Genomic DNA, 12546 nt, shown 5'->3' with positions numbered 1-12546 from the left:
CAGGATGCTGCCTGGACTGGAGGGCTTATCTTATGAGGAGAGGTTGACTGAGCTCGGACTTTTTTCATTGGAGAAAAGGAGGAGAAGAGGGGACCTAATTGAGGTATACAAGGTAATGAGAGGCATAGATAGAGTTGATAGCCAGAGACTATTTCCCTGAGCAGAAATGACTAACACGAGAGGTCATAGTTTTAAGCTGGTTGGAGGAAAGTATAGAGGGGATGTCAGAGACGGTTTCTTTACACAGAGAGTTGTGAGATCATGGAATGCGTTGCCAGTAGCAGTTGTGGAGGCAGGGTGGGCTGAAGGGCCTGTTCTGTGCTGTACTGTTCTATGTTCTATGTTCTATGTTCTATGTTTTAGAGGTGTTGAACACATCGGGAATACACTCATCCAGACAAATGGGGGCAATAAATTTAAGAAATATGTTTCTCTTTTACCAGCAATGGAAAAACCATTGAAGGTCAATGTACGTTAGTTAACTTCTCTCTTATTGGAGATAGTCATTATCATGTGTACTTGTATGAAACAAGTGTTTCTTACCACTTATTATTTATACATAATTTGGTCATTTCTATGACTGTTGGATTGCATTTATCACCTGATCATTTTTACTTTTTCCTTTTTACAACACTTTTTACACATTAATTCATCAGGGTTGTATTATGTCTTGTAGTAATGGCTGGATTTTAAGTCTTTGTTTTGTATTCCATGTCATGTTAACACTTTTTGGCCTGATGCTTGATCCTTCTTTGCTGATTTCTCAAAATGATCTGTCTACTTTAAGCACAACATTCTATGTAGACGTTCCTCAGGCTGGCCTGGACTTTCCTCTGGCAAGATAGTTATTGTTTGTGTGTGGATTTGGGGTTGTACATGGGGACCCCACAGAATCCCCATCATAGCAGACTCCAGAGGAATGACCCAGGAAATTCAAGTCTCCATTGGTCAACTGAAACCATCCTGAAGTCGCAATTTAAATCAGAGAATTCAAAGGTTTCCAACTAAACGAACAAGAAACTTACTTCAGAAGGGAAAGATAATTAAACTCTTGATTAACTTTCAACTCCGATTTAACAATTCAACTTAATGCACACAACCCAAACTGCTCCTCCACCACAGCATTTAAACTCCCAGACCCTGAGTCTACAGCATGGAACCCAACTCCTTTTCACCTCTGGGATCCACTACCTCATACCTGCTCCAGACCCTGCACCCTTCCCTTCCACAAGATTCAAAAGATCTCCTCTTTCACCTGCTTCGAATCAGACTCCCCTTCATTTAACCATGTCACCACTCTGCACTCAATCCCCATTCACAAACCGGTCACTGACCAACTTCACCCCAACTCCCCCGCTCTGAACTAAACACCTTTAACCTAGTCAAGCTCAACATCTTCGAGGACTCTATTCCCTTCACTATCTGGCAACCAATCCACCCTTACTCTACTCTGGACCTGACCCCCCTCCCAGGACCTGGCTGTTTTCGTCCTCGCCGACCTAACTCCCCTTATCCCCCAGCACCCAAATCCTTTTCACCCGTTCCAGACCTGAACACCCTACCACCCTCCTGTGACAATACACCTGGGACACAACAACACTCATCTTATACCCTTTCCACTTCACACACCAGCATCTAACCCCCACCTTAACGTTCAGGATCTAAACCTCTATCGTACACTCCACCTCTGGCTCCGTTTGATCCCACTCCCATGATCCAAGCCCCTTTATCTTGTTCTGGACCCAGCTCCTCTTCCCCACCCTGAGTCCCTTTCCCTGAGACCTGATTTCTCCCAACCACCCTAACTGACATTAAATGCTACATCATTTATGAAGCCCCTCTTGTAACGTACCCACCTGCCACCCTACTGCCTTGACAATGCACCCTGCTAGCACCCTAATTACCTAGCTGCCTGGCATCTTATACAGCTGGCTTTGTACATATCTGGCACCCTACTCACCTGGCACTTGACCTTAACCCTCCTGATATCTTCACTTGCAGCTGACTGCTGTGAAAGGTGCTGTGGTTTATAAAATAATTACACAGAGGTCGCTATCCCATCACCAAGTCACCCTTTATTTATATGTGCACAGTACATGGGCTCTGACCAGCCAGCTCGGAGCCAGTCCCTCCAGTGAGGAGACTCTCTGAATCTCCTGTTTTTTTTCAGAGCCTGCTGTCAGGGTGTCTCACATCCAGGTTTTTTTTTCTAGCAGAACCTATGACACGCCTAATTACCTAATTACTCCCACACTACCGCCAAACTGCAGTAGTGCTTACTTTTTCCCCAGCACCCATGTTGTGTGTGTGCAAGTGTGAGACATAGTAAGAGACACAGGGTGCACAAATCTTTATTCAATTTCCACCACCAGGAAGAAAAGAAACACCCAAGGGCCAGTGACAAGCAGTGCCCTTCACATCAAAGGGCAATGCTAATCTCCTGTGTATATCTGTCAGCCAGGGCTCCCTGGTTGGCCCAGGTTAACAATACCAATCAGGGATCTCCTACTCAGCCAGCTTCACCTCGCCCTCATTTAAATCACTGCAGTTTGCCATTCCCTCTAGTATCCACGAACAATGAAAGAACGTTAGAATGGAAGTACGGCTCACATTTCTGAAGGAGACCTGATTGAAGTTTCCTTTCCGAATATAGAGACAGAATGTCAATCGACATGAGATTTCCACCCCTTAAAAAATCTGGTCTGTTATTTTAAAACAAGCAGAAAGATAAAAATATTGCTTTTTAAATGCTTTTTTTTTCACAAGATGCAAGCATTGCTGAGTAGGGCAATATTTAATGTCCATCCCTAATCACTCAGAGTCATTTAAGAATTGGCCATAGAACATAGTACATTACAGCGCAGTACAGGCCCTTTGGCCCTCGATGTTACACCGACCAGTCACACCAATCTGAAGCCCATCTAACCGACACTGTTTCATATACATCCATATGCTTGTCCAATGACGACTTAGATGTATTTAAAGTTGGTGAATCTACTACTGTTGCAGGCAAAGAATTCCGTACCCTTACTACTCTCTGGGTAAAGAAACTACCTCTGACATCTGTCCTATATCTATCACCCGTCAATTTAAAGCTATGCCCCCTCGTGCTCACCGTCACCATACTTGGAAAAAGAGTCTCCCTGTCCACCCTATCTAACCCTCTGATTATCTTATAACCTTATGGTTCCGGAACTCAATCCCTCTATTAATAAAAGCTAAAACACTGTATGCCTTCTTAACACCCTGTCAACCTGGGTGGCAACTTTCAAGGATCTATGTACCTGGACACCGAGATGTCCCTGCTCATCGACACTACCAAGAATCTTACCATTAGCCCAGTACTTTGCGTTCTGGTTACTCCAACCAATGTGAATCACCTCACACTTTTCCTCATTAAACTCCATTTGCCACCTTTCAGCCCAGCTCTGCAGCTTATCTATATCTCTCTGTAACCTACAATATCCTTCGTCTCTATCCACAACTCCACCGACCTTAGTGTCGTCTGCAAATTTACTAACCCACCCTTCTACGCCCTCATCCAGGTCTTTTATAAAAATGACGAACAGCAGTGGACCCAACACTGACCCTTGCGATACACCACTGGTAACTGGACTCCAGGATGAACATTTCCCATCAACCACCACCCTCTGTCTTCTTTCAGCAAGCCAATTACTATATCCAAACTGCTATATCTCCCACAATCCCATTCCTCCGCATTTTGTACAATAGCCTACTGTGGGGAACCTTATCGAAAACCTTGCTGAAATCCATATACACCACATCAACCGGTTTACCCTCATCTGCCTGTTTGGTCACCTTCTCAAAGATCTCAATAAGGTTTGTGAGGCATGACTTACCCTTCACGAAACTGTGCTGACTATCCCTAATCGAATTATTCTTTTCTAGATGATTATAAATCCTATCTCTTATAACCTTTTCCAACACTTTACCAACAACTGAAGTAAGGCTCACTGGTCTATAATTACCAGGGTTGTCTCTACTCCCCTTCTTGAACAGGGGAACCACATTTGCTATCCTCCAGTCTTCTGGCACTATTCCTGTAGACAATGAAAATTTAAAGATCAATGCCAAAGGCTCGGCAATCTCCTCCCTGACTTCTCAAAGGATCCTAGGATAAATCCCATCCGGCCCAGGGGACCACCTTGCTGTGTAGCCGGAATAACACGTGTCAGATCAAGGATGGAACTTTCCTGCCTAAAAGGACTTTAGAGAATCAGATGGATTTTCTTTCCTGACAATTTTCATGGCCGCCAATCAATTTTAAATTCCAGGTTCTTTATTGAATTTAAATTCCACCATCTGCCATGGCAGGATTTGAACCCGAGTTGAGTTTCTGGATTAATAGTCTAGTGAAAATGCCACTACCCCCCTACATTGAGCTGTTAAGGAGCGATATCCATTTTGCTGGAACTGTCATAAAGCAAAGTGACAACCAGTCTTTAATTTGACGAAAATTTAGCATTGATTGCAAATAATGATAGTAATCTGCAGATAATCACTACAGCAATAGAAACTGCAGGCAAAAATTTAGACTCGCATCAATGTCAAGAGAGACAGAGATAATGTCCATCACTGAGAATAGAGAAGGCAAAGTCAAGATTATGATGGATTACCGGTTTAAATAATTAGATTTGTATGTCAACTTAGACAGACTCAGAGCGCCTAGTGGATGACGTTTGAAGCCTATTAAGAGGAGAATTTGAATTGTGTCAACTGGAAATCAAAAACCATATTGGTGAAAATGAAGTTAAGCTTTTATCAATGTCTCATTGTAGCACTCCTGTTATGATGGTGAGCTGGGAACATGAAAAATTCAAGATAGTGAAAGATTTGCAGTTTTAAACTGTTCTGCTTGAGGAAGATAATGGGCTTAAGCAGACTGCAGGGCTCACAGAAACTACAATGTTGACAGAACAAGGACATCAGTTGACAAATCAGTGGCTGATGGAATTGAGACAAGGCAGATAGAGGAAATTATTATAGATTCTGCTCAACACAATGATGGCTGCTGATGGCTGTCCAAAGCTACAACAATTCCTGTCTGGACCATGGATGACCTCATACAAGTGGGAGAGAGAAGTAGAGCCAGAAGTGAACAGTGTGCCCTAAACTCTCTCGATTGAGATATGCAACAATGGTCAAAATATAAATGCTCCAACACAATTGTAACAAAATCAGTTTTTCAACCTGAAATTTTTGTGTCAATTGAGTCAGTAAAGGGATGTTTTTACCTATTAACAGATAAATAAGGTAAAACATTGAATTACAATTCAACATTCACATGTTAATTTAGAATAGTATTTCAGTACAATATAATTTCAGTTCATTTTTAATGGGATTAGGCCACAGTTCACCTGAATATTCCAGTTAATTATTCTCCAAAGGTTAACTATTCCAGAGCTTCTGTCACTTCTCTTGAAAAAGGAGCAGGTGATATCAGCCTTTGCTCGGTTCGCTTTTAAGTCAGAAGATTGTACATTCAGGTGCAACTCTTGGGACTTGAGTACACAATCTTGGCTGAAAGAATGGCATCAATTTGGAAGAGCTTTTTTTTTCAGTTTAAGTTAAGTAGTGGTCCAACAGCATTCTCAGACAGATATAAAAGGTCCCATGGCACTGTTCAAAGAAGAACAGGACAGCTTTACTAATGCCTTGACTTACCAATCCCTTAAATAACATCTCAAAGAAAAATCTGGTCATTATCTTTTTGCTGTTTGTGATAGCTTTGAGTGCAGAAATTGACTGCCATTTTCCCACATAATAAAATGAATCAAGTATTGAATTAACTGCCACATGTTTTGAGTCTCCAGTGATTGTAAAATATATACATTCTTTCTTATTGATTAATTAACGGCTATGTTATAGAATTGTACTTTCACTTCTGTCTCTTTTGACTGTAACGCAATTCCTTCGGTCATTAAAAGAGTCATGAATTATGAGTTAGCCTCAAAGATTTGCAAAGAAGCAATCAAAAGCAATGCATCTTTCAATAAGTCAATTTGTATCTTTTCATTATCTTAATATTTCTATATTGCCATTTGCAACTCAAGTTTACTCCCATAGCCAGAGAATTGCCATCAATGACTTCTCTCCTCTCAGGCAGCTTTATCACAATATTAATTTTTAGCCCCTTCAATTTCTCACCAACATGCTGCCCATCATTCTAAAACGTTTCAATTCTAGACATATACTGGCAAAATTAAACCCTACTTCAACACCTCACCAAATACCTCCACTTACTCTAAACTGTCTGGCATGCACAATTGGATGGGAATAACTTTTCTCCAACCCAACATTGGCAGGACTTAAGCCTATGGGCAGAATCTTACACATGCCTGAACGATGTGGTAAGAAATGTGGCAGAATTGCAAGAGAAATTCAGTGAGGGCCATCTCAACATCGGGAACAACTTGCTGCACCCTTTAAGTAAGTTCTGGGAGTCGAGTTTGAAATTCTTGCTCAGTAGTAAGAAGTTGCTGATTAGTAAAGATTATTATTTGTTCGTGACATCATTAACTGTGTATCTCACCTCATGAATATGCAGCTTCCTATCTTACTGCCTGCCACAAGAAAATTAGAAGTTGAGAATTCTTGACATACTTGTCAGAGAAAATATCTGGCTATTTTAGTCCTCCGTTGGCTCTAACGATCCTTCAAGTAGTTCAGTGCCAAGCATCATCTCTGGGTCCAATCCACTGGACCCAGTTACGTGCATCTCCGACTGACTGTGTGGAGTTTGCACATTCTCCCCGTGTCTGCGTGGGTTTCCTCCGGGTGCTCCGGTTTCCTCCCACAGTCCAAAGATGTGCAGGTCAGGTGAATTGGCCATGCTAAATTGCCCGTAGTGTTAGGTAAAGGGGTAAATGTAGGGGTATGGGTGGGTTGCGCTTCGGCGGGTCGGTGTGGACTTGTTGGGCCGAAGGGCCTGTTTCCACACTGTAACGTATTCTATTCTATTCTGTTCTTGTTCATAGACATTGGCATTCAATATTTGCCAACCAATAGGAAACAAATAGCACCTCTCCGATCCACTTGCTGTACCATTAGGAAGTTGAGACCAACATTTGAAGACATACCAGTGACTAGCATTGAAAAGTATCATAAACAAAAACTAAGTAGTGAAAGAGCCAGCAGTTTAGAATAATGTGAGTTAAGGAAAACAGAAATGGAATAGAATGAGAAGACAAATAAAGACCAAGAGCAAATCATGAGAGATACTATCTTGGCTTGGAAATGTATTACCACTCCTTCACTGTTACTGGGTCAAAATCTTGAATTCCCTCCCTGAGAATATTGAAAGACAATGTATAGCATGTGGACGGCAGTGCTCACCACCACCTTCCCAAGGGCAACTAGGGATGGACAATAAACACTGACCAGCCAGTGAAACCTACATCCTATGGGTGAATAAAAAATGTGGAAGCTGGTTACTGAAATAGCACACTAAATAAAATGCTTTCAATATTATCAGAACAGTGACTCACTAACAATATTTGTAAGAATATAGCTCTAGGTGCAGTGAACTTCATTTTACCATTATAACACATTTTTTTAACTTGCAATGAATATTGATGAGCTAATCTATTTGTTATTTTATTCCTGTGAAAATCTGCATTGTGCAGGTACATATTTGTGCTCTATTTTCTTACAGAGTATTCTATTCTCCTCCAAATAAAAAAAAATCTTTCTGGCTCAACAGCACCAATTCTGACTGAACCCCTGCTAAACTTGCCAAACTGGGTAAGTGCCCAAGCATTGGTGGTTCTGAGGTAGAATGCTCACTTTTCTCACAGGACAACAGGTTCGATTTCCAGCCAATGCATGGTGCTCCTTTCCCTCTGTTCTTTGAGATAGTTTTTGTGGAGCACTCATGATGTCCCTACTGCTGAGCTAGGAGGTCTGGTCTCAAGTCCCACCTGCTCCAGTGGATGGTGTAATGCCCTCTGCAAAGAAGTCGATTAGAAAAAATGTACAACCTCAGAATTTATGATGATTCTTATGGTGCAGTGGTAATACCACAGGTCGATTAGGAAATAGGTTAATAAAAACCTACTAGCAACAATCAAATGAGGTTAACTTACAAAATGCAACTATTGAGCAGTGTCATTTTAAACCATCCCCATTTTAATCAGCCTATGTACTTGTTGTTAAAATTTACTCAATTGTCTCTAGCAGAAAGATAAGGTGACCCATTTGTAATTTTACATGAATAACAAATCCTACTCGTTTGCTTCGCATTGTAAAATGTTTCAAATTGCTCCATCAGAGCTTTAATAAACAATTTCACATAAATCCATGCAAGGGAATATTAGAGTTTGACAAAATCCTTGACAAAAAGAGATGGGCTTTGAAAAATGCCTTAGAGAAGGAAAGAGGTGTAGTGAGGGAGAGAGCTTTAACAACCCAGTGCTTCGGCAGCTGAGGGCATGGCTCCTAGAAGTGGATTGATTAAAATCAAGGATACACAAGAAGCTAGAACTGGAGGAGCACAGATCTCCCAGTGAGGTTGTGAGTTTTGGGGAGATTACAGGAAAAGGGAAGAGCAAAGACATGAAACAATTTGATAATACCATTGAGAAATGAAGACATTTCTTAACTGTTAGCCAAAGTAACTGAGCAGAAAGCAAGAGGTGTAGTGAGAGTGCAGTTGTGTTAGAATAGAATCATTATTTATTGTCACTTGTATTTTACAAAACAAAATCAGTGAAAAGTGTTTAAGTTGCCATACCATAGCACGTAAATTAACAACTGAAGGCATAGAAATTTTTTTTAAAAAAGAAAATGAAGACAAAGTCCATCTTTGTTCAATTCACAGCTACTGCATTCAGGAAAACGTGGAAAAGTAGGCCATCCACTGCCCTATATATTCCTCCTCCACTAACTTCCCAGGTGTAAGATGCCGAATGCCCCAATGACAAAACTGGAGGTGGGGGAGCTAACATGTCTTCAGAGTTTGTTCAGTCATTTAGTGTGCTGATGCACTGATTTCTACAAGGACTGTCCCCTCAGTGACACCCTGGTGCATTCCTCCATTATTCCTAATATTGAGTTTAAAACTTAAAAGCATGAACGCTGTCCTCCATTTAATTGTAACCCTCTGCTTCCCAACTCTCTCTACATTGTCTTCATGCATGGGTTTTGCATCAGCAATGCTAATCTATTTTCTAATATTCATGCCTCCTATTAACACCTATTGTATATCCCCATCGCTCTTCCATCACAATCAGCACTCCCTTTGTCTTTTGTTCCTGTCATCTTTGCCATCCGTTCCACTTGGCTCTCCACCCTATTTGTCAATAGCATAAACAACACAATGTGCCATCTCCCTTTGGGTCCAAAGAAGAGTCATTTGGAACTTAACAGATTAACTTTCAACCTCCCTCCACAGATGCTGACAGATGTGCTAAGTTTCCCCTGTTTTGATTATAGTTGTAGAGCATCTGCAGTACTTTGCTTTCATTTGGGTGTCATTAACTCACAGACAGGCAATTTTTCTTTTATTTACCGTAATTAATTTCCTACAATTACTGTTAGAGCATCAGGCTGAATTATTTCTTAGAAGACAGCGTGGAAAAAAGGTTTTCATTGCTAAAGCCACATTTATCACAGTGAGTGGAAGAAAATGTAATGTCAATAGAAAGGGATGCATGAAAGGTGAAGAGTCAGAGAACGTGGTCTGAAATCATTCCAGAAAATTAAGATGAAAGATCATCATTAGTAGATGAAGTGACTACTAGGAAGATTTATAAAATAAGTAATAAGAGTAAAATACTGCAGATGCTGGAATATAAAATAAAAAAAAGAACATGTTGATGAAACTCAGCAAGTATGGCAGCATTTGTGGAGAGAATCTTTAAATGTTTCAAGTCGAATATGACTCTTCTCAAAGAGACACAGCAACGGCTTGACTGGCATCACATCCACCAATTTCAGTATTCACTCCCTTCACCAATGTACAGTGGTAGCAGTGTGCATCATCGGCAAAATGCACTGTAGTAATACCGGAAGGCACCTGTGAAGCAGTGTCCAAGCAGTGTTGCCTCACAGCACCAGGGACCCATGTTCAATTCCAGCCTCAAGTGACTGTCTGTGTGGAGTTTGCACATTCGCCCCGTGTCTGTGTGGGTTTCCTCCGGGTGCTCCGGTTTCCTCCCACTGTGCAAAGATGTGCAGGTTAGGTGAATTGGCCATGCTAAATTGCCCATAGTGTTAGGTGCATTAGTCAGGGGTAAATGTGGGGAGATGGGTCTGTGTGGGTTGTTCTTCGGAGGGTTGGTGTGGACTTGTTGGGCCGAAGGGCCTGTTTCCACATTGTAGGGAATCTAATCTACGTGACCTCTATTAGCTGGAAGGAGAAGGGGATCACATGTCCGCCCCCCTCTAAGAAACTGACCATTGTGATGATGCTGCCCCTTTAACAAGGCCATGTTATTTTTGTTTTTTTTCAAGAGGGATTGTAAAATTGTTAAGGCAGAGGTTACGATGTGTCTGGACATGTCTACTTTAAAACAATGGAATGGACAGTTCTCCCAGTTCAGGTTTTTTCTAGTTCGGTTTAATTTTAGCAGGGAGTCAAAAACTGCTGGAGATCTACAGAAACAGCTACAGTGAAAAGAGGTTCCATGCTCCAACTGTGGTCTCACTTGAACTTTCTCTCTGAAATCTCTCCTGCCTGTAAGAAGTTTATTGAAATTTATCTTTTACCAATGAGGGTGTTTATGGGATGTTGCAGGGATTGGAACAGTTTTGTTAAGTTGTGATGTCGTGTCGGTTGGGTTATCAAATAAGTTAAATTATTCTAAATTCTGATTTTGTTTTGTTTGTGGTTCATCTGTAATGTTTAAATAAATTCTGTTTTGTATAAAGCTGAGTGGTTTGACCAACTGCAGCACCCCTGCAATATCCGCTCTACATCTGCCAGAAAAAAAAAGAGAAGTTAAGCTCTGGATTAACTTCTTCAAATGTTTTGAGAGGATCTGGCCTGGTCCATAGCACCATTCTGACTTAGAACTATGTTACTGTTCCTTCACTAAGGATGGATCAAAATCCTGGAACACTCTTACTAGCAGCACTGGGTATACTTTGCCTCACGGACTGCAACAGTTTAGGAAAGGAGCTCAGCCCCTCTCAAAGGCAATTAGAGATGAACAATACATGTTGACCTTGCTAGCAATACCCATCTTATTAAAGAATATAAAAACAAAACTTGTATTATTTGATTGATCCTTTAGATGTAGTGCACTTGGGTTTCAAAAGATTTATGATAAGGTGCCAAATCAAATCAAATTCTAATTCTGAAAAGAAAGCTCATAGTTTAGGTAGTGATTAGCATAGATAAAGGGCTTGTTCATGATCAGGCAGCAGAGAGTAAGGATAAATAGGTCTTTTGTAGTTGGCAAGTTGAGGCAAGAGGACCACATTGATCACTATTGGAACATCGACCATTCACAATCTGTATCAATGACTTGCCAATATGGTTAATTCCTAACTGCCTCTGAAATGGCCTAGCAAACTGCTCAGTTCCATCAAACCACCACAAAGTCTAAAGAAAGGAATGAAACCTCATAACATTGACCGAGACACTGAAAATGTCAACTCAGGTCTGTAAAGCCTGAAAAGTCCTTCCTACTTAGGTCTGAGGGGTTGTACCAAAATTGCGAGAGGTAACTCTGTCAAGTTAAGTAACAGTCTAACATGAACATAGAATTGTGCAGCACACGAACAGACCCTTCAATCCAACTTGTCCATGCCGGCCAGATATCCTTACTTAACCAAGTCTCCTTTGCCAGCATTTGGCCCATATCCATCTAAACTCTTCCTATCCACAAACACATCCATATTCATAGTATCGTACTTTAAAGACATTTCAGTCACCAATATCACCATTCTAGGGATATTCTGCCCAACTAGCAGGACAGACATAGCCAGGTGGTAACTTACTGGTAACTTTTTTTTTAAAATAAAAGTTAGCTTTAGAGGGATGGCAGTGAAGGCAGTGCAATGTTCCTCCTGCAACATGTATGAGGTGAGGGATGCCATCGACGTCCCTGCCGATTACACTTGCAGGAAGTGCACCCATCTCCAGCTCCTCCAAGACCGTGTTAGGGAACTGGAGCTGGAGTTGGATGAACTTCGGATCATTCGGGAGGCAGAGGGGGTCATAGATCAGAGTTATAGGGAAGTAGTAACTCCAAAGATGGCAGATAGATGGGTGACAGTGAGGGGGACTGGGAGGAAGCAGCCAGTGCAGGGACCCCCTGCGGCCATTCCCCTCAAGAACAAGTATACCGTTTTGGATACTTGTGGGGGGGATGACTTACCAGGGGTAAGTAACGGGGCTCAGGTCTCTGGCACGGAGCCTGTCCCCGTTACTCAGAAAGGAAGGGTGAAGAAGAGCAGAGCAGTAGTAATTGGGGACTCGATAGTTAGGGGCACAGATAGGCGGTTTTGTGGGAACGAGAGAGACTCACGTTTGGTATGTTGCCTCCCAGGTGCAAGGGTACGTGATGTCACTGATCGTGT

This window comes from Chiloscyllium plagiosum, chromosome 3 (genome assembly GCF_004010195.1).
Source record: "Chiloscyllium plagiosum isolate BGI_BamShark_2017 chromosome 3, ASM401019v2, whole genome shotgun sequence".
NCBI classification, from domain to species: domain Eukaryota; kingdom Metazoa; phylum Chordata; class Chondrichthyes; order Orectolobiformes; family Hemiscylliidae; genus Chiloscyllium; species Chiloscyllium plagiosum.
This window is presented reverse-complemented; position numbering follows the sequence as displayed.